The sequence below is a fragment of the Balaenoptera ricei genome, chromosome 11 (genome assembly GCF_028023285.1).
Source record: "Balaenoptera ricei isolate mBalRic1 chromosome 11, mBalRic1.hap2, whole genome shotgun sequence".
In the NCBI taxonomy this organism is placed as follows: Eukaryota; Metazoa; Chordata; class Mammalia; order Artiodactyla; family Balaenopteridae; genus Balaenoptera; species Balaenoptera ricei.
In genome coordinates this window covers 33,439,157-33,464,177 of record NC_082649.1, presented here as the reverse complement: position 1 = coordinate 33,464,177, position 25,021 = coordinate 33,439,157, and the positions used below count along the sequence as shown (strand labels likewise).

Below are 25,021 nucleotides of genomic sequence, written 5' to 3'. Positions count from 1 at the left end.
GGAGGGATGTGGGAAGATGGTCCACAGAAGTGGTATTACTGGATCAAATGTATGAATGAATAACATGATTCTTTAATACATTGTAAAACTGTTTCATAATATTGTAATGACATCAGAATTGGGGATCATCATTAAAAACGGGTTCTTTTGCTAATATGTTAAAATAGTACTTTACTGCTGTTTTAATCTACATATCTCTTATTACAAAATTGAACATTTGCCATACATTTGTTTAGTGTTATATTTAGTTATTCAAGTGCTCTACCAAGGTTTTAGTACCTTTCTTTTTAATTTGTTGAGCATTTCACATAACAAAGATTAATTCCATCATGTTACTGCAAATTTTTTCCCAGGCTATTGTTTCCCCACTGGTTTTTTACGTGAAGAAATCTTTGATTATCCTGTAACTTGATGGACTATTCTTTCCCTTTTTGAGTATTTTTCTTTTGTTTCCAAGCAATATTCAATTCTACTGCTTTCCTATGCATCTACATTTTGCACTTAATTGTTTGATCTATCTGCAATTCATTTTGATGAAGTCAAATGATTTTTTCCAAATTGCTAGACATCAAAATTATTTATTGAATAATTTTCCTTTCCCCATTGATTTGCGATGCCTTCTTTATGATTTATTACATTATTTCTGCGAGAGTCTATTTCTGAACTGTCCTAGTTCACTTATCTACTTCCTCCTCTTCTGCCGGCCCCACAGTGTTTTAATTACAAAGGCTTCATAATGCATTTTAATATCTGGTAGGGCTACATATTTTAATATCCAATAGATCTAATTCCCTTCCCCCCAAAACCATTTTCATAATTCCCCTTGAGGTTCTCATCTACTTATTTTTCCAAACAGACTTAAAACCATCTGGTGAAATTTTTAAAAATCTTGATGGGACTTTGAGAGGAATGGCATTAGACTCATGAACTAATTCCAGAAGTATCCAAATCCTGAATTTTAATCTCACCATTTAGAAATAAGGTCTTTAGTTAATCTCTTTAACTCTTCTTGGTTTACAACTAAGCAATCTGTAGTTAATGATTATTTTATTCTTTTCTTTACAGTATTTATTCTCTAAAGTTACTATTTTTATAACTTTCTGCATTGGCTTTTTGCTTTGATCTCAGTCATATGTACGTTTATGAGGCTCCAATAAAGTATAATGCCAGTGGACTGTATGAACTCAATCTTCCTTATCAGGTTCAGGAATGGTCATTTTATATATTCCTTTTTAAGTGGTTTGTAGAAGTTAGAAGTTGAATTGATTGAATGTACTTTTGAAATTAATGAGATTATAACATATTTTCACTAAAACCATTTAAAATATTTCATTTGATTCATTATGTGAATCAAATGAAAGTATATGTATATGAAGCCATTCCTACATTCCAGGAATATAACCCACTTGGGTATGGTGGAACATTCACATACTCTAGTGTTGAAATCTACTCACTAGAATTTTATCTAATATTTTTACATTCCTAAGCAAAACTGGTATAGAGCCTCCCTTTGGGGACTTGCCAGATTTGTTATCAGGGTCATGTTTGCTTGAAAGTAGGATCTGGAAGTTTTCCATCTTTTTTCTAAATCCTGGAACACTTTACATAACACAGGAATCACTGGTTCTTTGAAAGGTTAAAAAAAATTTTCAAAGGCCTTTTTATATTTTAAAATATGCCACCTGGCACCTATGTCCATGTGGACATTACCGTGTTTGTATACATGACACTGTAAGATATTGATCTCTAATGGAACGGGGAGTAGATTTATTGTAATTTACTGCCTTTTCTTCCCCAGCTGAAAAGGGAGTAAATGTCCAAGATGATGAAGACCTAGGAAATAACCCATTTTCCCAGGCTTTGGTTCCAAGAGCCTCCTTTTTAGAGGCCCATCAAGGAAGCTATACAAGGTGGTCAGAAAATATTGAATGCTAAACCATCCAAATTTCATTGAGGCTGACCAAGTTTGGCAACCACAACTTTACCACTGACATATGGAACTAAGAAACCTAAGATCTGAAAAGACAAGGGGATCACCAGTCTACCCCAGGTCACCTCTAGTTCTGTGGTAAAGGTATTCCAAATTTCTAGTCCACAGAACCATCTGTTCCAGCTATAGAACACTGCATCTCTTCCACAGCAATAAAAGCTTGTAACTCTAAGGCTTTCTCTGCTTACTGCAAGGCTCCTGGACCAAAGACCCTGCAAGCACTTCCAGGGGACCATAAATAAAAGATTTAGCATTGCTATGGGCTGAATGTTTGTCCTCACCCCCCCAAATTCATATGTTAAAGCCCTAGCCCCCAATCTGATGGTATTAGGAGGTGGGGCCTTTGGGAGTCAATTAGGTTAAAATGAGTCACAAGGGTGGAACCCCCATGATGGGATTAGTGTCCTTATAAGATGAGGAAGAGACACCAGAGCTTCCTCTCTCCACAAAGAAGAGGTCATGTGAGCACACAAGATGGTGGACACCTACAAGCCAAGAGAAGAGGTCTCAGAATAAAACTTACCTTGCCAGCACCTTGATCTTGGACTTCCTAGCCTCTAGAACCGTGAGAAATAAATTTCTATTATTTAAGCCACCCAGTCTATGGTATTTTGTTATGGCAGCCCAAGCTAAGACAAGAGGGTTGTGGTAATGTCTGCCCAAAAGAACGCTGAGCTGTAGCTATACAGACTGCGTAGCCTGTTGTAGAGTGAGATACACCTTAGGAGAAACAAGTGGTACGGAGTCTGAACCAATTACGATTTGAGTGTCTACTAGAACATGCAAGGACGGTGCCGTATGAACATATGTGACAATATAAATAGCACTCAAACAGTGACACTGCCCAGGAGTGAGGCTGTGAACAGGGCAGTAACTGCAGATGTAAGTGTGCACAGAACAGTCTGCTCTTTCTTGACGAAGACACATTTCAGTTCATGTCCACATTCACAGAGGATCCATGAAACGTTAGAGATCGATGAAATGTTAGGATTGTCGATCAAGGTGATGAGTGTTAGGATAGTCTGACAGGAAGACAGGGACCTCAAAACCCTCTTTGGCACTAGGATTCCATGATTCCATTCAGGATTTCATATATGCAGGCAGTCTTTTTCTCCCCTCTACAAGGGCAGAGATGTTGCTTTCACACCAGTCATGGCCTCACACAGACGCTTAATCCCTGGCTGGAAGGCAAAACATCTTTGTGGCAAAGCCAAGCAGGAATGTGAAGTGAAGCAGAATGAGAAACATTTTGTTGCTGTTTTGGATGCCAGGGGTGGTTCGGTGTATGATTGGGGGGGGTTTTTTGTTTTGCTTTAAATTTATTAATTTATTAATTAATTTATTTATGGCTGCATTGGGTCTTCGTTGCTGTGTGCAGGCTTTCTCTAGTTGTGGCGAGCAGGGGCTACTCTTTGTTGCAGTGCATGGGCTTCTCATTGTGGTTGTTTCTCTTGTTGCGGAGCATGGGCTCTAGGTGCACAGGCTTCAGTAGCTGTGGCATGTGGGCTCAGTATTTGTGGCTTGCAGGATCTAGAGTGCAGGTTCAGTAGTTGTGGCGCACGGGCTTAGCTGCTCTGCAGCAGATGGGATCTTCCCAGACCAGGGCTCAAACCCGTGTCCCCTGCATTGGCAGGCGGATTCTTAACCACTGCGCCACCAGGGAAGTCCCTGGTTTGGAGGGTTTTTTTAATTACTTCAAAGGGCATCTTAAGAAGTCATACTCTTTTGGCAGTTCCAAGATGCAACTGCTGCTACAAGTACTAACACTTACTAGCAACTGACTGATGGACACACTGCTTTTCTCAAAAGTACCCTTTCCCTTCTGGGGCTTTTCAGACCCAACTAAGTTTTCTCTCTGTGTGTGTGTGTGTGTGTGTGTGTGTGTGTGTGTGTGTGTGTGTGAGTGTGTGCCTATGCACATGCAGAGACGTAGCACACAACTGAAAGCCAAATGAAATTCAACAAATTTACCATTTTTAGGGTTAAATTGTGGAAAAAGAAAAAACTATTGACATGCCTTTTCATTTGAACTATTAAGTTACTGCAAAATTTTCTTCCTACCGGTGGAAAATTAAACTAACAATTCTAAGTTAATGACTTGAGGGTAAACAGTTCCTTCTTTTATAAAATGAATTGGGTTTACGGAGACTTGCGTTTAAGTGAATTTCTCCTGTCCCTTTAAATCAAGAAAAGGCATGACTTCAGCGAATTCCTAGGCTTCATGAGACGCTTCAAAAGAAATACGATTTTCCCCCCTACAGTTGCACATTAACTCCACATCTCCCCAACACCTGTTATGCATAGATGCAGGGAAGAATCCACCCTTAATGTTGTTTTCACAGGTGATGTCAGAAAAATAAGAAGAGTGCAATAAATTATTCCTAAAGCTGAACGTTTTCAATGTAAAGATTTTATTCCTTAGACTGTCTCCTTCCTACTATTTTAGGATCAAGATGGTCCTTTCTTTTATAAGAACTGTAGTGATAGATGTTAGGTTTTTAAAAACATCCTTCCTTGGCAAAATAAAAACTTGGTAGCCCTAAGCCAATCCCCCCAATTCTTTTTTTGGTAGTTTCTTGGTCCAGACAAACTACATTTGAGAACCACTTGTCTACAGCACCCTCTGAACCAAGGAATTCAGGGTCAGTTGTTCAGTTATCACTAGTTCTCATCTACTTATCACAATTGTGACCAGACAGCCTTGGGGGCAACAAACAACCTACAGAAAATTTAAGTCTAATTTTAGTCAATATTCAGGGGAGAGGGGATGAAAAATTTTATGGTTTATAAATTTGTGGTCTGTAAGTTCCTGGTCACTCTGGAACTTTATCCTCCGTCCACAGGCCCCTCGCTGCACCCTATCCACCCCTTATCCTCAAAGTTATCGCCTCCCAGTTTTGAAATCAGCTTCAGGGTGCTGCGCCCACCTTTGCTCTTCCCACCACTAATCTGGGAACCCCAAATCAAGACACTTCACCCTCCTGGGATTTTGAGAAGTCAGCCTTATGGCACCCAAGGCTTTTGAGAACGATTCACAGCGTTTTGTCAGCTAAAATCCCACTGAAATAAATGCCCAAGGCTAGCTTCTCACTACTGCAGCATCTCACCCAATCCAGGTGATTCTAAAATCCATCCACCCAGAAAAGCCCCACTAAGTGGCTGGCTTGGGAAACCAAAGCTGAGGAGGGTCACTTGCCCCTCTAGAGCCTCCAAACGGAGAACAATGGCAAGAAAATCAGCTAGGATAAGTCATGACAGGCTTTCAACTATTTACAAGACTTTTTCAACCAAGAATACATTAATATGTTACCATAAAGTTAAAATTCCCTATTTTCCAGGGATTATAACTACTTTTAATTTAAAACTGTGTGCTACTTAAATTTTTCTTTATTTAGGTTTTCTCCAAAATGAATTTTTTAAAAAAAACCATTCCAGTAAAAAAAAAATCCATAAATACTAAATATTTTAATATCTTTATTTACCTTGTCTCTAGCTGAGCTAACCAGTGAATATATTTGTTGTGAAGAGTTAATTTCCTAGAATAAACATGCACATAAACATACAAATGTGATAATATTTAGAGTTATATGAAGCTAATAAAGGTAACATTTATTGGGCCAGCCACTGGGCCACTGGGCACTTTACTTGGATTACCCCAGTTAGTCCTTACAACAGACCTATAAAGCAGGTATTATTCTTATTCCCATTTTATAGATGAGGTTATAAATGAGGAACTTCATTACTGTAATTTAATCTTCAATAACCCAGAATTTGAGTTCAGCGTTTACTCTGGCTATAGAAAGGTTGAATAAGCATATTAGAAATAAAACAGCATTGTAGAAGGCATAGTTAACCTCCTAGAAGGTCCTACATCTTAAGACATACTGAAAAGCAGATGCTAATTGCAAGCCTTCCAACAGGAACTGTTTGGGAAGGTTCTGTCTGAAACTATGCTATGTTAAAGCACTTTAAAATTCAGACTTTCACTAGTTAAGAGTGAGTTTTCTCTCACTGTTACCCCAACAATTAGCCCAAATTCGTAAGGTCTCTATAGATGATACAGTACAGTGGATGTCCACTGTCACTCTCCCCATGTCCATTTCCCTCCTCCCTCAACAGTACCCAGAGCTCTGCTTCCCCCACCCTGGTGCTTTGAGGAAAGCTACACTCCCCAGTGTAGGGATAGGCCAATCAGGAAAATCTCCCATCCCTGCCAATCAACAGAGGGCGTTCACCTGGCCAATGTGACGGGCTAAGGAATGAGCACATGACTCAGTTCAAGTCAATGAAATGCAGGGTTGGTTTGCTGGGGAGGGGCTTCTGGGAAAGACACTTTCTCAGTCCTTTCAAGAGTTACGGCAAGGGATGCTTCTTTCTTTCTGGCCAGAGGGATGTGCAACAATAAGCCCAGGAACTTCTGTGGCCATTCTGCCTCCAGGAGAGAGGCCAGCCTGAGGATGGACTGATACCATGGAGGAGCGGCACAGAGATGGGAAGAAACTGCACTCTTGATGACAAGTTGAGCTGTTGTCTCACATGCACCCTGTAGTCTGTCCCATCCCTGCTTTTTGCTAGTACAAGCCACTTAATTAATCCCCTGTGCTGTGGGAGCCCCTTTGAGTTCAGTTTTATGATATTCACAACCCCCAAGTAATCCAAACTGATAAATTGGAAATAAGCACTCATCCACAGCTTTTTCCTAGCACTTGCTCAGATTTTGCTTGGTCCTGTTTCAAGTGGTTTTGTGTTGTTTTTCTTGAGAAAATATAATGGGCTTTCAAGGAACACTTTCATGAATTAATGAGTGGCCTTGGGCAAGTCACTTGATCTCCTTGGGTCTTTTCAACTATAAGAAGGATGAAATTTGATTAGAGGGTTTCTGGTGCTCCTTCCAGCCCTCACAGCCAATGGTTCTATGTAGCTGACCCAATACTGCAAAGTTTCACACTCAAACAAACGAAAAACCCCCTTTTGGTCCTAAAGTAGAAACATCCCTTTTAATATATTCCAAGCGATCTGCATCTCTTGGTTGGTCAGATATTTTCCATTTGTGCTCTGATACCCATCCCTGATCTGTCTCCACTCAGCTTGCACCCCTAGAGGTTCTGATCTCTGCACAGCTTCAATATGCTCCCTGCCTCCTGGCTTCTGGCTGAGTATGGCCAATGGGAGGCACCATCAGGAGACGGGAGAACTGACAGGGAGTTCAATGAGGATATCCATTTTCTTGGCTCTTTCCTGGCCATGTTGCTGTAGGTTGACTGCCTCCTACCAGAGATAGCCTTTCTGTACAGCTTCTCTTTCCAGTTCTGATAACCAATCTCTCCCTCTTCTTTTCAGGCCCAGGTATGGAACAGCTCCCTGACATTGCTAACCCTGGGATGCTTCAACATCCCGTGCTGGTTTCTCTTAACCCTGCTGATGCCACTATAAGCAGTTCCTTCAGTAGAGACTCTTGGACTACTCCATTTGACTGAACCATCTGTTTCCTACTGGAACCCCAAGACACAGTGGCTTAAAAATTAAATAAAAATCAGGCACAATAAAAAAGAAACAGAAGCAATCAACTATGAGTCTCACAGAAGAAACAGGAAAAGTGTGGAACTTGCCAAGAAAAAAAACCTGTGCGCACCGAAAGAATCAAATTAGACACCACCACCCTGCTTCCCCACCGTCACTAAGAATTTGTGGGAAATAGTCATCTCTTGCTAGACCAGGGTTTAAAACTGAAGAGAAAAAAAAATTCTGTTTATACACAAACCTATTGACCATCCAGACAGCTTCTGTGTGAGATCTGGCAGAGGAATCATAGCTATGTGCCCATTTTCTAGAGGGACAAACTGAGCCTGGAAAGAGAACACAGGGCTAGAGCTGACAAAAACACTAGAAATGCCCCAGGGCCAGTTCAAAGGCTCCTTGGTCCAGGAATCTGCCTCTGACAGGCTCTGTGGAGTTTCTCAGAGTGGCCTTCTGTACCAATTCTCCAGAGATGTTTAATTCCCACTTCTAGAAGCTACCATCCATGAACATCTTTTGGATCCTTCACTATCTGCAACAACTCTGCAAAGTCAAGAGACAGGATGCCCTCAGCCCCATGCCAAGTGATGGTGAATTCCAATACGTGAAACCACAAGCGCTGACCGTTTCCCGGACACCTATGGGTGTCCAGGCCCAGAGCAGCCGACCTCCCCTCTGTGGGGCATTTTCCACACCATATGGATCAAAGAAACGATTTTATGACCCCTTCATCATAAAGCATTCAAACACCCAGAATGTCGGAGAAGCTACCTGTTTCACGATTAAGAGGCTTAATCTCTCAGGGTCGTCCTGCTTCCGTGTCTTCCTCTTTCAGCATCCTCCAGAGCCGGGGCCTGTAGGGGTGACCCAGAAAGCACATTCAGGATATCTGGCTTCAACATGGGGACAGATCATATCAATCAGGGAGGGACTAGAGAGGCAGCCAAGGATGGAGCCCTGAAGAACCCAGCAGTGGATGGACCTGCCCGGGAGGAGGGCCCTGAAAGGTCCCTGAGGGTGGAGAGGACTTAGGAGAGAAAGACACTCAATTCCAGTCTTCTAGTCACTCAGGCCCCAAACCAGGAGTCATTGTGACTCCCCTGTTTCCTTCACACCCCACGTCCAATCCATCAGCAAATGATGCCAGCTTTATCTGCAAAATGTATCCACCTCCACTGCTACCACTTTGGTCCAAGCAGCTTCTCTCATTAGAATACTGCAATAACCTCCTAGCTGGTCCCCCTACTTCCATCCTTGCCTGTCTATAATCCACGTATCATGCAGGTTGAACTGTGTTATGGGTCAAATTGTGTCTCCCCGCAATTCCTATGTTGAAGTCCTAACCCCAGGACCTCAGAATATGACCTTATTTGGAAATAGGGTTGAAGCTGATGTAATGAACTGTTAAGATGAGCTCACACATCATACACTGAGTAGGGTGGGTCCCTAATCCAATATGACTGGTATCCTTATAAAAAGGGGAAATTTGGACACAGACACCTACACAGGGAGAGCACCATGTGAAGACTGGACTCATGCTGCCCCAAGCCAAGAAACTACTAGAAGCTAAGAGAGAGCTCTGGAACAGATCCTTCCCTAGCGCCTTCAGAGGGAGCATGGCCCTGAAGACACCTTGGTCTTGGACTTTTGGCCTCCAGAACCGTGAGATGGTAAATTTTTATTGTCTAAGCCACCCAGTCTGTGGTACTTTTTTATGGCAGCCCTAGAAGACCAAAATACCATGCTCCCCACACCAGCCTAAAAATCACTCTTCTGCTCAAAACATTCCTATAGCATCTTACATCTCTCAGAGTAAAAGACAAAGTCCTTGAAATGTCCTACACGGCTCCATGACCTGTCCCAGCCTCTTCTCTGACCTCTTCTCCTACTCTGCCCTTCTTCAATTTCCTCCAGCCACAATGGCTTCCTCAAGCATCCCAAGCAGGCTCCTGCCTCAGGGCCTTTGCACATGCTCTTCCCTCTGCCTGGAACACTGTTCCACTAGGCTTCTTTCACTTCCTTCAGGTTTCTGTGATAATGTCACCTTCTCAGTGAGACCCTCCTGACAACCCCAGCACCCTTTCCATCCTCCTTCCCTGTTGTATTTTTCTTTGTAGTACTCATCACCACCTGACTTTTGTTTATATTTTTATCCCTCTTTCCTCACACTAGACTAGAAACTCCCTGAAAGCAGGGACATGGAATTATGGTATGCCCCAGAGCAGAGCACATAGTAGGTGCTTAAGTAATAGTGGCTGAGAGATTTATTTGCGGACTGAAAGAAGCCAAGAGAAAAGAGAGTTGCAAGAAGGAGGAAGTTGTCCACGGTGTCAAAAGTAGCAAAGGGTCCAGAAAGATAAGGACCGAAGTGCCCGTTGGGTGTGGTAATATGGAGGCCACAGGTGACCTGAGAGGGGACAGCTTGTGTGGAAGCAGGAGCCCCTCACAGCAAACCCACCAGGTCCCTCCCCTGTGCCAGTCACACCTCCCACGGGCAGAAGCCAACCTGAGCGGGCTGCCTCAGCGAAGGAGCAAAACCCGAGGGCAGATTCTTTCCAGGCGTCTTGTGAGGGAAGGAGAAAAGGGAATGAGAAAAAGAGGGGGTGAAGGTTTGAGGAAAGACTACATCAGAGTGACTGGAGCGGTTGAGGTCCCAGGAGCTGCACGGGCACCCGGGTGCAGCAGGAAGGTTCCCTCTGGCCAGGAAGAGGAGGAGGGGTGTGTCCTCCTCTGAGGGGAAGGAAACCAAGCTGGGATGAGCCCAGATGGGGATAACTGCACGAGGCAGGGAGGCGAGAACCTGAGTGAGCTCGCTGCTGAGCGAGGGGACCTTGTCAGTAATCAGTGATGGCAGGAGGTCTCCTGAGTGACGAAGGGAAGACAGGGAGGGGGGCTGGATGGAGTGGGGACCGTGGGGAACATCCTGCAGGGTCAGCCCTGAAACCGAGTACCTCCTCAAATTCTGTGCCCCACGTACCTCCCTCGCCTTGTGAAGTGCCAACCCTGACGGGAGAGCGAGCCAGCCGCCGGCCAGCATCACCGAGGGCCCAGCTGAAATGAGAGGCCGTGGGCTCAGACACACACAATCCACGTGGCTATGGGTTTCTGGGACAGGCCCTTGGCAGCACGGATTTAGGAGAAGGGTCTTCCTCCAACTGAAAAATTCCGCGACCCCAAACAGCTCCATCCCTTTTTTGTCAGGGCTGCATCACTCACCCAGGCCCCCAGATTCAGCCCTTTGAGCCCCTCTGAGTCCTCACTCTCCACTCCCCTAATTCCTCCCAGTCAGTCACAAATCCTGCCTATTACACTTGTGTGCTGGGTGCGACCCAAGTTAAAACCCTCACACACCAGTCCTGTGAGGTGTTCTGAGTGTCTATTTACAGTTGATGAAACTAAGGTTTGATGAAGTCACCTGCTCAAGGTCACACAGGTAGCAAGTGGCAGAGCTGGGGTTTGAAATCTTCCATCTCTCTTTCCTCTTGTCCATATTCATGCCACCACCCTGGTCCAAGGCCTCAACGTTTCATTCCCAAAATTCAATGTGATAAATGTCTTCTAACTCACCTCCCAGCATTCCCCTGTTACAGGGCATACATCCGAATGAAGCTTCTTACAACACTGTTTTGTTTTCCTGTTCCAATAAAACTTTATTTACAAAAATAGGCACCAGGCCATAGTTGGCCTGTAAGTCACAGTTTTCCAACCACTGATTTATAGTCTTCATGGAATTATGAAAAATTTTGTCCATTATTTGTTCAAATATTTTTCCCTCTCCCCTCCCTCTCCCACTGGGACTTCAATCACACATACGTTAGACCACTTAATACTGTCCCACAAGTTGTCAATGCTATGTTTTTGTTTTAAATATCTCTGTGCTTCTTTTTGGATAGTTTCTGTTGCTATGTCTTCAAGTTGGCGTCTAATCTGCTTTAATCTCATGCAGTGTTTTTTATTTCGAATGTTATATCTTTCAGCTCTAAACGTTCCATTGGAATCTTCTACTTCTCTCCTCTTTTACGATCTCCTCTCCTTGTTGAACATGTGGAGTGTATTTATAATAGTTCACAGCACTGTTTTTACCTATCCCCGTCCCATGCAATTGGAAGGGCTCCTTCTTCGATCTTGCTTCCCACACGCACACTCCACTGCACCCCATCCAGGATGCTCCTCCCCTTTCCATTCACCCCTCAAGGCCCCAATGCCAGGACATTCCTCCCCACCCCATCCCCATAGCTCCACCCCTCTGAGCGCCCTGCTCACGCCCCAGCTTGCTGAGCAATCCCTGCTCTTCTGAGTTCACTGCACTTAGCTTCTCTTGGCAACTGTTCCATTTGCTAAGTTTCCGTGTAGATGGCACACCCCTTGAAGGTAATTAATATATGCGTTGAATGCTTGGAATTGCCCACTGCTCAACACAGAGTCTACAATGGTAAATGTTACTTGATCTACAAAACAATTCTGATGAAACACAGATGATATACTTCTAGAAGTTTTTCAGAAAATACAAAAGAACTGGGATGGTAACTGGAAGGGACACAGGGCCTTCTTGAAGTTTTGGAAGTGTAACTATTCTTCCTTTGCAGGAGCACCCAGAGTCTGACACCCTATAACAGTCACCCTAATAAGAGGGAGGGTGGCTGGATGTAGCTCTCCCCTCCTTCCTGCTCCTACATACTCAAGGTCTTGGGAACCCTCCTTAGGTACATGCTTTCACACACAGAGATATCCTATCTTCCTCCCTCTTCAAGGGAAGAGCTTAAAATGTGAGCAGTCCAAATCTGGCTGAGTGGAGTTCATGGTGACTAGCAGAATGGCAGAAGGAAGAGAAAGGATACTCCATTTCTGGGAAACTGGGAGTTGGCTCTAATCTACTTTGACTGTCAGCCAGGGACCATACAATTCTGGGATTCTTGGGGTCACAGAAGGAGGATGGTTGAGAATGGTGAAAGTCAACAAGGCACTCAAGGGTCATCAAATCACACCCCATGCAGATAGAATGGGCAGCATCTGAATAACAAGGGTCTGGGAGGAATCTATGGAGGGGAAGGTGATGCTTGCCCACCAGATGCCCAATAAGAAATCAAGATCTCCCCCAAACCAGTGGAACCAAAGGCACAGTGTGGTCCTTGTGACACAGTGGAAATACCAAGAGCTCTGGAGTCAAGCCTGGGATCACATCCTGACCTCATCACCCAGTGGCTGTCCAAACTTAGGCTGGTCACTTCCCCTCTCTGAGCCTGGCTCTGCATGAGCTAATGCGAGGCCTAAATAAAACAAGAAATGTAGGAAAACATCCAGCGCAGCGCCTGGCATTATATAAGGGGCCCAGTAAGCGTGGCTCCCCTCCCTCCTTCAGATCTCACGACTCTCAACCCTCCCTAAGGGGAACAAGTGCAGAAGCTACAGAGCATTTCCCAGGGGGAAGGTCTGCAAAGAAGGATGGCCAAAGTCAGCTAAAGGGAGGAGGACAAAAGGGCCACCCCATGGCCACGAAGAGAGAAGCACTGGACCTCTGTAAATGCCAGGGTTTCAAAACACACAAAGCTTCGAGCCTCAGACCAGACCCAAACAGGAAGTTTGTGACAAACTTAGAAAACATGTAGGCACAACTGCAGGAGGCTGACACCACTCAGAAAAGATGAAAATGAGCACTCCTGGGGGCGGAAGGCAGCGTGGAATAAAGGGAGTGTGCTTGGCCGACATTCCAAACACATACAACTGCTCCCGGTGTCGGGAGCACCTGCCCTGTGCTCCTCTCCTCACCCCAAGCACGTGGGCCGATCCCATGTGGCTGCCCTGGTTTTCTGGTTTCCACATGGAGCCTGTCAGCACCTCCCCACTCTCTGTCCCTCCCCTCCCTCCCCAGGCATCAAGGGCAGCGGACGTTTTGAACAGCTCTCAGGGGCCTGGGGGACTCAGGTGTGTGAGATCATTTTTCAGCTGGGAGCACTTAGCACAGAAAGAGGCAGTGATGTGCGGAGATCCCACAGGGCTCTCGACCAATGTCTTGTTGAACCCAGTGTATGTTTCACGAGGCCCCCTGGCGCTCCACAATGGGGTCTCCAGGCTGCCATGTTTTCTCCTCTGAAATCCTGCCTGGGACTAACATTTTCATTTGTACTGTTCACACTGGTATGGGGCACCATAACCTCAGTTCACTTACTTGTAATGGCAGGGAAATACAGACACGCCTGACCTCCATGATTTGTGTCCCCAACTGGAGTGAAAACTAGAAGGTTCCTTCCCTTTTGTTCTTAATCTCCTAGCACGTGTGGACTGAGCCTTGATACCAGGCTGTATGTTTGGTGGGTGTGCTCCAGAAAATACTTGGTAAATTAATAAACAATATCAATGCCATTTCTACTACCCAACCCCCCACCAGACTGTGTCCCACTGGTCCTGATCCACCCTCCGCAGGCGGGTCCCTGGTTCCACCCCTCCCAGGTGAACCGCCCAACTGTAAACTCGGTCCCTTGATTATCAGCCTCAGTGCCCGCCCCTCCTCGGCACCTCCGGCAGTGGTTTCCCCACCTCCCCAAGTTAGGTTCCTTTTTAAAAAAATGACTCATTTAGGAAGAGACAAAACCCAAAACTTCAATAGTGAAGATAAAACAGCACTGAGTCTCTTTAAACACCTCCTACTCCATGTAGAATTTAGATCCGATAAAGACTCCCTAAACTGGACCGCCTAATTTGGAACTTTACAGTATACCCAATTCTTCTAGCAAAAAACATTTCCAGTAACGTCTTCTCTCTGAACTTTTCAGGGTCTTCCTTAAGAATGCAGGTGGCCTCAGGCCTGCAGTCAGTACCTTTTTTAAAATGTGGGAATGAGAAATTAAAGTCCACACTTGCAAGTCTTTGGTCAAAAATTAATTATTTCATGTTTTACTACATTTATGATTCTGACTTACTGGACGAAGGACATTGACATTATACCATTGGCCTAATGAGAATTATGGGGAGTTTTTTTTTTTTTTTTGTAAAAAGGAAAATTTCTTCATATGTAAGAAGTTTACAACATTTTGTGCACAGTATTTGAAAGGAACAAAACTGTATGATATAATACATAGAATCATAACATTTTAGGGCTCAAATGTGCAAATAGGATGATCCTAATCCAGGGGTTCTCAACGTTGGCTGCATTAAAAAATTTCCAGGCTCCACCCCCAGAGATTTGGATACATTTGGACTGTAGTGGGGTTCTGACCTTGGTTTCTTTCTTTCTTTTTTTTTTGTAAGTTTCCTGGTGATTTTAATGTGCATCCAGGGTTGAGGACCACTGATCTACTGCAGATAAGAAAACAGGGAGGTCTAAAGAAATTAAGGTGCAGCCCAAGACCACACAGCCAGTCACAAAACCAGAACCAAATGTGACATTTACAACTCCCCGTCCAGATCAGCAGTCTCGTTCAGATTTTCAATATTCACTGAATTGTTAAAACCTTTTTTTTTTTAACTTGGAGGACCAACACAGAGTTGCCGACTTTTTGTTGTGTCAAGCAAGGGTATTTTTATAAATATCTATCAATTACTGTCACTGCTTCCTGTCAAGTCTCATGTTCATGTGCACACCTGCCACCCTCTCCACCCCAACCCCGCCTAGGATGTAAGATTGGACCATATCTGGCCCCTGCCCACAGTCTCACTCACCTCTACTCACCCTGCCTCTCACCAACATCCACAGGACAAATCCAAACAAAACCCAGGCCTCCAAAATTCTCCATCTCCCCCTTTCCTGAACCTCTACAATACCGATTACTGAAAGTCCCTTCCCTGACCACAAACTACTTCCTAGTCCCTCCAAATCCACCCTTGGCCTTTCTCCTGACCAACACATGACACCTAATATTTGTACAAGTCACAGCATCCAATATTTACAATTTGTTCTTCCACACACATGATCCCTTCCAAATTTCTCCCTAATCAAGGATGTACAGGAAACTTTTTTTAAATTGGAGTATAGTTGCTGTACAATATTATATAAGTTACAGGTGTGCAATATAGTGATTCACAATTTTTAAAGGTTATACTCCATTTATAGTTATTATAAAATATTGGCTATAACCCCTGTGTTGTACAATATATCCTTGCAGCTTATTTTATACCTAGTAGTTTGTACCTCTTACTCCCCTACCCCTATCTTGCCCATCCCACCTTCCTTCTCCTCACTGGTAACCACTAGTTTGTTACCTGTACATCTGCTTCCTTTTTGTTATATTCACTAGCTTGTTATATTTTTTTAGATTCCACATATAAGTGATATCACACAGTATTTGTCTTTGTCTGACTTACTTCACTGAGCATAATGCCTTCCAAGATTTACTGGAAACTTTTAAAGAGGGCTACCTCTGAGGAGTAGAATTAGGGGATGGGGTGGGGAGGTGAGAAGGAGGGGTTCTCTTTATACCCTTCAGTTTGAGTTTTGGGCAAGCATATATTTTTTAAATGGGACAAAAATCACACATACAGGGACGTCCCTGGTGGCACAGTGGTTAAGAATCCGCCTGCCAATGCAGGGGACACGGGTTTGATCCCTGGTCCGGGAAGATGTCACATGCCACAGAGCAACTAAGCCCGTGTGCCACAACTACTGAGCCCACACGCCTCAACTACTGAAGCCCGTGTGCCTAGAGCCCGTGCTCCACAATAAGAGAAGCCACCGCAATGAGAAGCCCGCGCACCGCAACGAAGAGCAGCCCCCGCTCGTCACAACTAGACAGAAAGCCTGCGCACAGCAACGAAGACCCAGCTCAGCCAAAAATAAATAAATCAAAAAAAAAATCACACGTACATACACACACATAATAAAACAAAGCAGGTTACAAAATACACCTACGGTTTGTTTCCACTTTGTAAAATACAGAAAATCGTTGGGGAAGTCTCCATACCCAAGTTTTCAATGTAAATGATATCTAGGTGGTAGGATTACGGGTGAGGTTAATTTCACTTCCCTTTCCTCTTTGCTTATCTTTATTATGTTTTATTTATGAAATAAAGGAATAATGAAAGTTTAAAACCTGAACCAAAGCATTATCTGATCTCTGAAACGTACACAGTATCAGGAAGCCAAGGCACCAGAGCAGGACCCAGTCTGGTGTGTAGAAACATCTCCTTTTTTGTAAAATGCAAGATTTCTCCCCAGTCAGGCAGGCCCTGGCTTCTACAGCCTGCCTAAGGGTCGAATCTACCACTACAACTGACCTTAGCCACACCCAGGCCCTGGCAGTTCCCAGGAATAGATGTAGAAAAGATGCCCTAGCACAGCGGTCAAGTCCCTTATGGGACCCATCTGGCCTCCTCAGCTTCACCTCTTCTTACTCCCCGAGTTTTAGCCACATGGAGCAGTTGTGCTCTCCCAAGTGTCTCCTCTGGTCCCCCCTGCCTCTAAGTTTCTACCCAGGCTGTGTCACCCACCCCTACTTGTTTCCTTCCTGAGTCTCTGCCAAGGCAAGCAGCCACGCCTACTCCAAGTAACATTCAGACCCACAACTTGAAGATCAGGAGCCCAGAAACTATTGCAATGGAGCATAAACTGTGGAATTCTCCACAGTCCCCACTGCTCCCCAAGCCTAACAAGGCAAAGCAGAGGGGTGAGAGCGTCTTCCAGGCAGCAAGCTCAAAGGCCCGGGGCTCGTAGGGTGTGTGATGAGTTCGGGGGAGGAAAAGGCACTTGGGATGTCTGAAGCATCTCCTAGCACATCCAAGGCTCAGCAGAAAGAAAAATCCAAAGACACTTAGCAAAATTTACAAGGGCCAACACAGAGAGGCCCAAAAGGGAAGGGTTCTCAGCCTCTCATCTGCTACTCATCCTTCCAACTGCTTCCCCACAATTCACAATTGAAAGCCCTTCCAGTGTCTAGTTGGGTCGAGGCCAATAGGAGTGGGTGGAAAAATAGGAATAGAGAAAAAAGAAATGAGATTAAGCAACACCACACTGAGAGAGGCTGAGGTCCTCCCTGTGTAACACCAAGTGGCCTTGGGTGATGCTTGAGGGGGGGCGGGGACACGGTGCATAGCCCTGTCCTTGATGTCAGCCCCAAAGGTGAAGGACGTTTGCCAATTATCCAAACTTCCGGGACCCTCCAGAGACATTTCAAAAGAACTGTGAGACTTCAAAACTGCCGAGACACAGACTGGCCGTGCTCCACTCCGATGCCTCTGTGGCCTGTGTGAGGCCTTTGGGGAAGTCCTCCAGGAGGCCATTGGACTAGCATCAACTCCTGTCCTGTAAGAAGGAAGCCTGTGACAATTCTTTTTTCTTTTTTTAAAAATTTATTTATTTTATTTATTTATTTTTGGCTGTGTTGGGTCTTCGTTGCTGTGTGCGGGCTTTCTCTAGCTGCGGCGAGCGGAGGCTACTCTTCGTTGCAGTGCGTGGGCTTCTCATCGTGGTGGCTTCTCTTGTTGTGGAGCACGGCCTCTAGGCGCGCAGGCTTCAGTAGTTGTGGCGCATGGGCTCGGTAGTTGTTGCTCGCGGGGCTTAGTTGCTCCGTGGCACATGGGATCTTCCCGGACCCGGGCTGGAACCCATGTCCCCTGCATTGGCAGGCGGATTCTCTTTTTTTTTTTTAACATCTTTATTGGAGGATAATTGCTTTACAATGGTGTGCTAGTTTCTGCTTTATAACAAAGTGAATCAATTATACATATACATATATCCCCGTATCTCTTCCCTCTTGCATCTCCCTCCCTCCCACCCTCTGGCAGGCGGATTCTTGACCACTGCGCCACCAGGGAAGCCCGCCTGCGACAATTCTGGCTGCTCACACGTCCACCTCCATTGGGCTCGACCACCCGGCTGATGGCGCGTGCATCTGACCGGGGGAGATATATAGCTCTGTGAAAGCACCATGCTGTTTCAGGCAGGGCTACATGCCCATCATCTCTCCTGCAGACACTCAACGAGACCATATGCTCCTGTGACTTCATCTCCAGCTTACTCTCTTTCCTTTTAAAAAACCCTCCCTATTGGCTCTCAGTGGGCATTTACTAACCAAGTAGAAAACCAATCCTCCAATCCATCATCTCCTATCGCGTGGCCCCTCTCCCAGGGCTACAGCCCTCTGTGGGCTCCACGGCAGCTCCCTCTGAAGAAGTTCCCTCAGGCTCTGGAGTGGTAACGGCATCTCCCCTATGTTGTTGGTCCATGGGCACCATTGCTGTTGGTTCCCTGAACCCTGGAATAATTACTGAAGTCTCTTCGATTAAAACTTTGGAGTGAGGGAAGAGTTCCAAGAAAACTCAGGACCTAAGATCTGTATGGAAGAAAGTTGGAGTCTTCGTGGAGACTGAGGAGATGTACACACTCAGAACAGCCGAGAACACACCCTGAGGGCATGGTGGGCAGTTCCCTGCCACTGCCTGCGACGGGGAGGCATGGGGGCTGGAATGACTGGAGAAGGGCTCACGGAGGAAGTGAGATCTGAGGTGGGTCTCGAAAATGGATTCAATTGGGTCAAGTGCAGAGGAAGTGGGAAGACCATCCCAGGCAGTGGGACCAGCACACGCGTGGCACTGACCATAGGGTGGGTAGGGCCCCGCTGCGGAGGAAGGAGAACCAGAGGCAGTGGGGGGTACATGTATGCATTCAGGACTCAGACAGAATCACTCTGAGCCCACCTGCGCCTCTTGTTAGCTGTGTGACAGGGCAACTTACTAACTCTCTCAGTACTGGGATGAAGATAAGGATAATACCGGTACTTACCTGCTGGGGCTATTGTGAAGACTAAACTAGAGGATGCATGGAAAATGCTTAGGATGCTGGGTGCCTGCCGTCGATGAATGTTATCTGTCACTCTTGCTACAGTCAAAACTACCCAGTGCCCATCCTGCTGATGCAGACAGCATACTTTCTTCTTTAACCTAAGAGATGCAAGAGCCAGCAGGGCACTGGAATGCCCAGGCGGCCAGGGGGTGGTGGGTATTCTCAACCACACATACACACACACACACACACACACACACACACAGAGGCACACACACACAGAGGCACACACAGTTCTCTGCCCTTATTGGACCACCTACTGTAGCAACTGGGCTCCCTAAGCTTCCAGCTGGAGTGGGCAAAGCATTTATTCCCCTCTTCCTTCTGTTTCACCACAATTTGGTGGCAGTTGTGTCCCTTCAGCATCATGGCTATTGTCAGGGGCCCCATCTCCCCAACTCTGGAGCTCCGCCCTCCTGACTAAGGGGAGGGAACAGCTTCCCACTGTTGCCAACCCTGGCGGTGCCTCCCTTTGGTCTCCCTAACCCTGACCACACTTCTCTAAATACCTCCCCCTCACTAAAGTGTCCCCAGTAAACCCTTTGCATGTGCCAGCCATCTCATGCTGGGACCCTAACGGACAGAGCCAAGGCCGCATCCGTCCACCAGATGCACGGGGTGGAAAGGGCAGCCCTGTCTTATTCTCACTCCCTTCCTCCTCTCAGAGGCAGGACGTGAATGGCAGTGTTTAAGACAGAAGCACCAATGCGTTTTTCCTATGAGCGATCATTTGGGACTTTAACATCCCTAGGAATCCGGGGAAAACCCAAGAGGCTCAGGGAAAAGCAACTCTCCCAGCCCAGGCAGGGCATATTCAAAAGCCCTGTGCTCCTCCAAATCCACACCCAACGGAGCTCCAACCAAGTGGCAGAATCTAGATGAGTGCCTGGCACACAATAGACACGATAAATATTTGTTCGTGCAGGTCCTTCTGGCTAAGGGTGGAAGCCTGAAATCCAAGAGATCTTTCAGGAAAGGATACTCCACGGAAGCAGCTCCTCCACCGGTGGCTCCTGAGATGCCCTGAGCTCATGATGTGAGGCTCTGAGGTGCCCCCATCTCCAGCCCTTCGTATCACAAATGCTCTTTTCTTGTCTCTCATCAATTCATTCCTGAGGCTTATAATTTCCTCAGCACCTCCCTCTGTGATTTCATTGTTCCCCATTTCCCTACAGGGCCAAACACAGTCTTGGTTTAGTGAAATCCAGAAGCATTTATTAAGTGCTTACTGTATACAAGTACCGTATCAGGCACTGAAGATCCAAATATGATTAAGATAAAGGTCTCAGGAATCCAAGAGCCGCAGAAAATACGAAGGAAGAGGGCTTAACACTGACTAAAGGGGATTCTAAGAAAGATTGAACTTGGACCACATTAGGTCTTGGAGGACGGGGCTGTGACCGTAGGGAAGGCGGGGGAAGGCAGCAGGAGATGTAAAGAGGGAAGTGGGGGGTGGAGGAGCACTGGGTAAGGACAAGTAGTGCTGAACTGTCAGGGACAAGAGCAGAAAAGAGCCAGGCAAAGGGTCTGTCTCAAATCGGGCCCACCTGATTCAAGAACCAAGCACATCCACAGAGCAGAAATGAAACCTGACCGGAAGGGTGTTTCCTCCCAGCAGCACCCCAAAGTCAAAATGCCCCCCTCTCTGGAAAAATGTTAGAGGAATTCTGGGTGGGTCTGGGCAAAGATGATCATCCTGAAGGGATGTTTCTAAGCCTGCCACTCACCACCAACCTGGCCCTGCCTTGGGGTCAGCCGGATCCATGGGTGGAAAGGGGACCTGCCACCCCGGAGCTCCAGAACCACCGAGAGCACTCCATCCTGTGAAAAGTAATAACCTTTCACACACACTTGCTCTTACTTGGAATTCTAAAATTAAACGTTTGTTCCTCTCACCGAAAAGCTTTCTCCCTTTAGAAGCTAATATGCAAATGCCTCGGGAGAGCAGCCGCATATCTGCTCAGCATGAATACTTCCAAAAGATCTTTCCTGGAAAACAGGCTTTGCGGGAGGGATGCTGGAAAGATTATCTGTGACCAAGGGTGAGGCAGGAAGAAAAGGGATGGGGTTTGTGGAAGGAGAGAACGGCCGCTCCTGCACTGAATCAGCGACATCCACCAAGGGCAGAGGGGTAGAGAGTTAAATGCTGAGCCCTCGAAAGACCTTTTTTTTCCTTCTAGTTTTAAAAAATTGAGGTATAGTTCACAAACCATAAAATTTACCCTTTAAACTGACCAATTCGGTGGTTTTTAGCATATTCACCAAGTTGTATTCCTATCACCGCCACCTCATTTCAGAATATTTTCATCATCCTCCCAAAAAGCCATATCCATTAGCAGTCAGTCCTTCTCCTCTTCCCTGGGCAACCAATTTCTATCTTATGGACTTGCCCACTCTCGATATTTCACATAAACGGAACCATACAGTATGTAGCCTTTTGTGTCTGGCTTCTTTCACTTAACATAATGTTTTCAGAGTTCATCCATGTTGTAGCATGTGTCAGTACTTCATACCCTTTTATGGCTGAATAATATTCCAATGTAAAGATAAACCACGTTTTGTTTATCCATCAAAAGACTTTTTAAAAGGCAAACAAATGGTGCTCCTACAAGAAGGGGGCCCCCGATATCCTCGGGGCTGCTTGGGCAATGCAACCACTTGTAAACCATCCTTCTCTGCGCCTCCCATCAGCACCCATGGACACTGTCCAAACCCTCCCCACTGGGCTGGCATGATTTTCCAAACACACAGTGGCTCAGGACAGCAGCCCTGAATCAGACAGGCCATGACAGAAACAACTCAAATTCCTTCTGAGGGAATTTATAATGACTCTTAAAATGTGTTTTATAAATCTCCATGGCCCTGGTAATGGAAGACGGGAGAGCAGAGCCAGCTTCACAGGCTCACAGGGCCCCCAGCTTGGTTTAATGCTCTGTTGTCCCCATCTTGAAATTCTTAGTAATTTTTAAACAAGGGGCCTCCCATTTCCATTTTGCACTGGGCCCAGCAAATGTAGCCGGTCCTGGGCAAGAGGCAAGGGTTTGGGACGGGGCTGGAACTCAGACAATCTTCCCAAGCAGATCGCTGCATAACAAACAGCTCACTGAGTCAGGCTGGGGGGCAGGGGGTGGGGTCTGCAGATAAGTGGGGAGAGGGGCCAGGTCTATAGCGATGCTGAAAACCCAGCTTCCAAACTGCCCGAAACCACGTCTTCCTACCTTGAGGCCTGAACAGTTGGCTGATAAGGCCTCCCCGGAACAGCCAGACTAGTTGAAAGTAAATGTGATAAGTCAACGTGATACAAGCTCAGACTGTAAAGCAGGAGAGACTCAAACTGAAACTTGTTTGATCTTGTAATCGCTTACAGGTTAAGACCAAGAAGAAGAAAGAAAAAAAACCCCACACTTACTAAAGTAACCGGCACTGAGAAAATTTTTTAAACATTTACTTTTCTTAAAAAACTGTCACCTTCATTTCCAGCATATCAAGGAAGCCATGGTTTCACCAAATATCTGGTATTTGATCCAAAGACAGCAGTGAACTTAAATGCAGCCATCTATGCTGATGTCAGTAACTAGAAGGGACCATGGAGATCACATACACATGGATCCCCAGGAGCCTTAAACACACCCCTCCCGCCCCCCGCCCAGGGTTGTGGTCCAAGTCTCATTTTATAGATGAGGAAGCTAGGCTGTGAGAGGGGAAGTAAGCCACCAAGGCCACCCACAAAAAGGGGCAGGACCAGAACCCGGGAGCTTGCAGCTTCCCCTTCCTACCTCCCAATTTCATAAGTCCAACCAAAATTCATATACGGGGTGTATGCCCCCCACACCCAATATTCTGCTGGATCCTCAACTCAAATCTTCTAGTGCTTGTCTTTGTCCCTCAGAAGAAGGAGTCTGGTCGTGCAGATAAACGTAAGATTTATACACCCTAAAGAAGAAGATGCAGCTTCCTTCCACCAGTGCAATCTCTAGCCCATCACCTGGCGAAGGGCCAGAGAGCTCCAATGCAGCATTCAGAGCCTTCCCATATCCAGGACATTCATAAAACACTCTTTTTCTGGGAAGAGTGAAGTTTAACCTAGTTTTTTGCAGTTATAGGTACAAGGATCGCGCAGGATGGATGGAGCTTGGGGGCAGACAGGAAATGCTGCCAGCCTACCACACCAAACAGAAAGGTCCAGATGGCCACTGGAAAGTGATGGATCGCTGCCACCCCAATACATATTACCCTTCTTCTAAATCGAAAACTAATCCAAGGACCTCCCTGGTGGTGCAGTGGTTAAGAATCCGCCTGCCAATGCAGGGGACACGGGTTTGAGTCCTGGTCTGGGAAGATCCCACATACCACAGAGCAACTAAGCCTGTGCACCACAACTACTGAGCCTGCACTCTAGAGCCCGCGAGCCACAATCACTGAGCCTGTGTGCCACAACTACTGAAGCCCGCACGCCTAGAGCCCGTGCTCCGCAACAAGAGAAGCCACCACAATGAGAAGCTGGCGCCCCGCAACGAAGAGTAGCCCCCGCTCACCACAACTAGAGAAAGCCAGCACGCAGCAACGAAGAACCAACGCAGCCAAAAAAAAAAAAAAAAAAAAAAAAAATTAAATTAATAAATTTTTTAAAAAAAGAAAGAAAGAAAGAAAGAAAACTAATCCAATCTAACCATCCTTAACACCAAGCGCCTGGATTTCAATTTGTGTTTTATCCTCCGCCTGCCCCCCTCCCCCCACCTTTACTCTTCTTTTCTTTCCTTGAACAAATAGATACTGAGCACTTACTACGTGCCAGGCACGTTCTGGTTGCTGGGGACACAGCAGCAAACAAAACAGACCATGTTTTGGTGTTTATAATCTAAAGGGAGGAGACTAAGAGTTAATAAGTAAATGAATATATACCATGTAAGATGGTGACAAATGCTCTGAAGAAAAGATAAAGCAGGATAAGTGGGATAGAGAAGGGCAGAGAAGGAGAGCATTTTATCTAGGATGGACAGGTAAGGACTCTCTGAAAAAGGTGAAGGAGTGAGCCATACAGATATCTAAGGGAAGATATTCCAGGCAAAAGAATCAGCAAGTGCAAAGGCCCTGAGGTAGGAATGTCCTAGTGCATTCAAGGAACAACCAGAAGTCTAGAGTAGCATGAATGAGGAAGAAAGTGGCAGGTTATAGAGGCAAGGGGTGGGGAGCCAGATCTGGCTGGCCCTGAAGCCACGATAAGGCCTTTGGTTTTTAACTCCAAGCAGGATGGGAGCATACAGGGCTCTGAGCAGGGGAATCACTGACCTGCCATAAGGTTTAGCAGGACTTGCCTGAAACTATTGTTACCAGGCCTGTGCTGGGGACCAGATTCAGGAACCAGGCCATAAGCCCAATATAGCTACTAAGCAGCACTGAGAAAAACACTTCCTTTCTCCTGGCCTCCACATTCTCCTCTGTGAAATGTGAAGGTAAGACTAGATGATGCCTTGGGAATTCCCTGGCGGTCCAGTGGTTAGGACTCAGCGCTTTCACTGCCGGGGCCCGGGTTCGATCCCTAGTCAGGGAACTAAGATCTCACATGCCGTGCGGTGAAGCCAAATTAAAAAAAATTTTTTTTTTAATTAGAAAAAGAAGACTACATGATGCCTAATGATATTTCTTTCTACAATACTCTTATTTTCTGACCCTAAGATGGATTGCTCGAAGGGTCTAAAAGTCTCACCCTCTGACTCGGGAGAAGGCAAAGAATGCAGCCCAGT

General features: G+C 45.9%; 1 protein-coding gene across 7 annotated transcripts in view; it reads right to left on the bottom strand.

The window, feature by feature from the left end:
- The window catches only part of TRERF1 (transcriptional regulating factor 1), a 199,048-nt gene that overhangs the window by 110,106 nt on the left and 63,921 nt on the right, over positions 1 to 25,021 (bottom strand). For all 7 annotated transcript variants that reach the window (XM_059938685.1, XM_059938689.1, XM_059938684.1 and 4 more), the window contains one exon: positions 8,279 to 8,361. The gene's annotated coding sequence lies outside the window, so the exon portion shown is untranslated. The remainder of the gene's footprint in view (positions 1 to 8,278; positions 8,362 to 25,021) is intronic.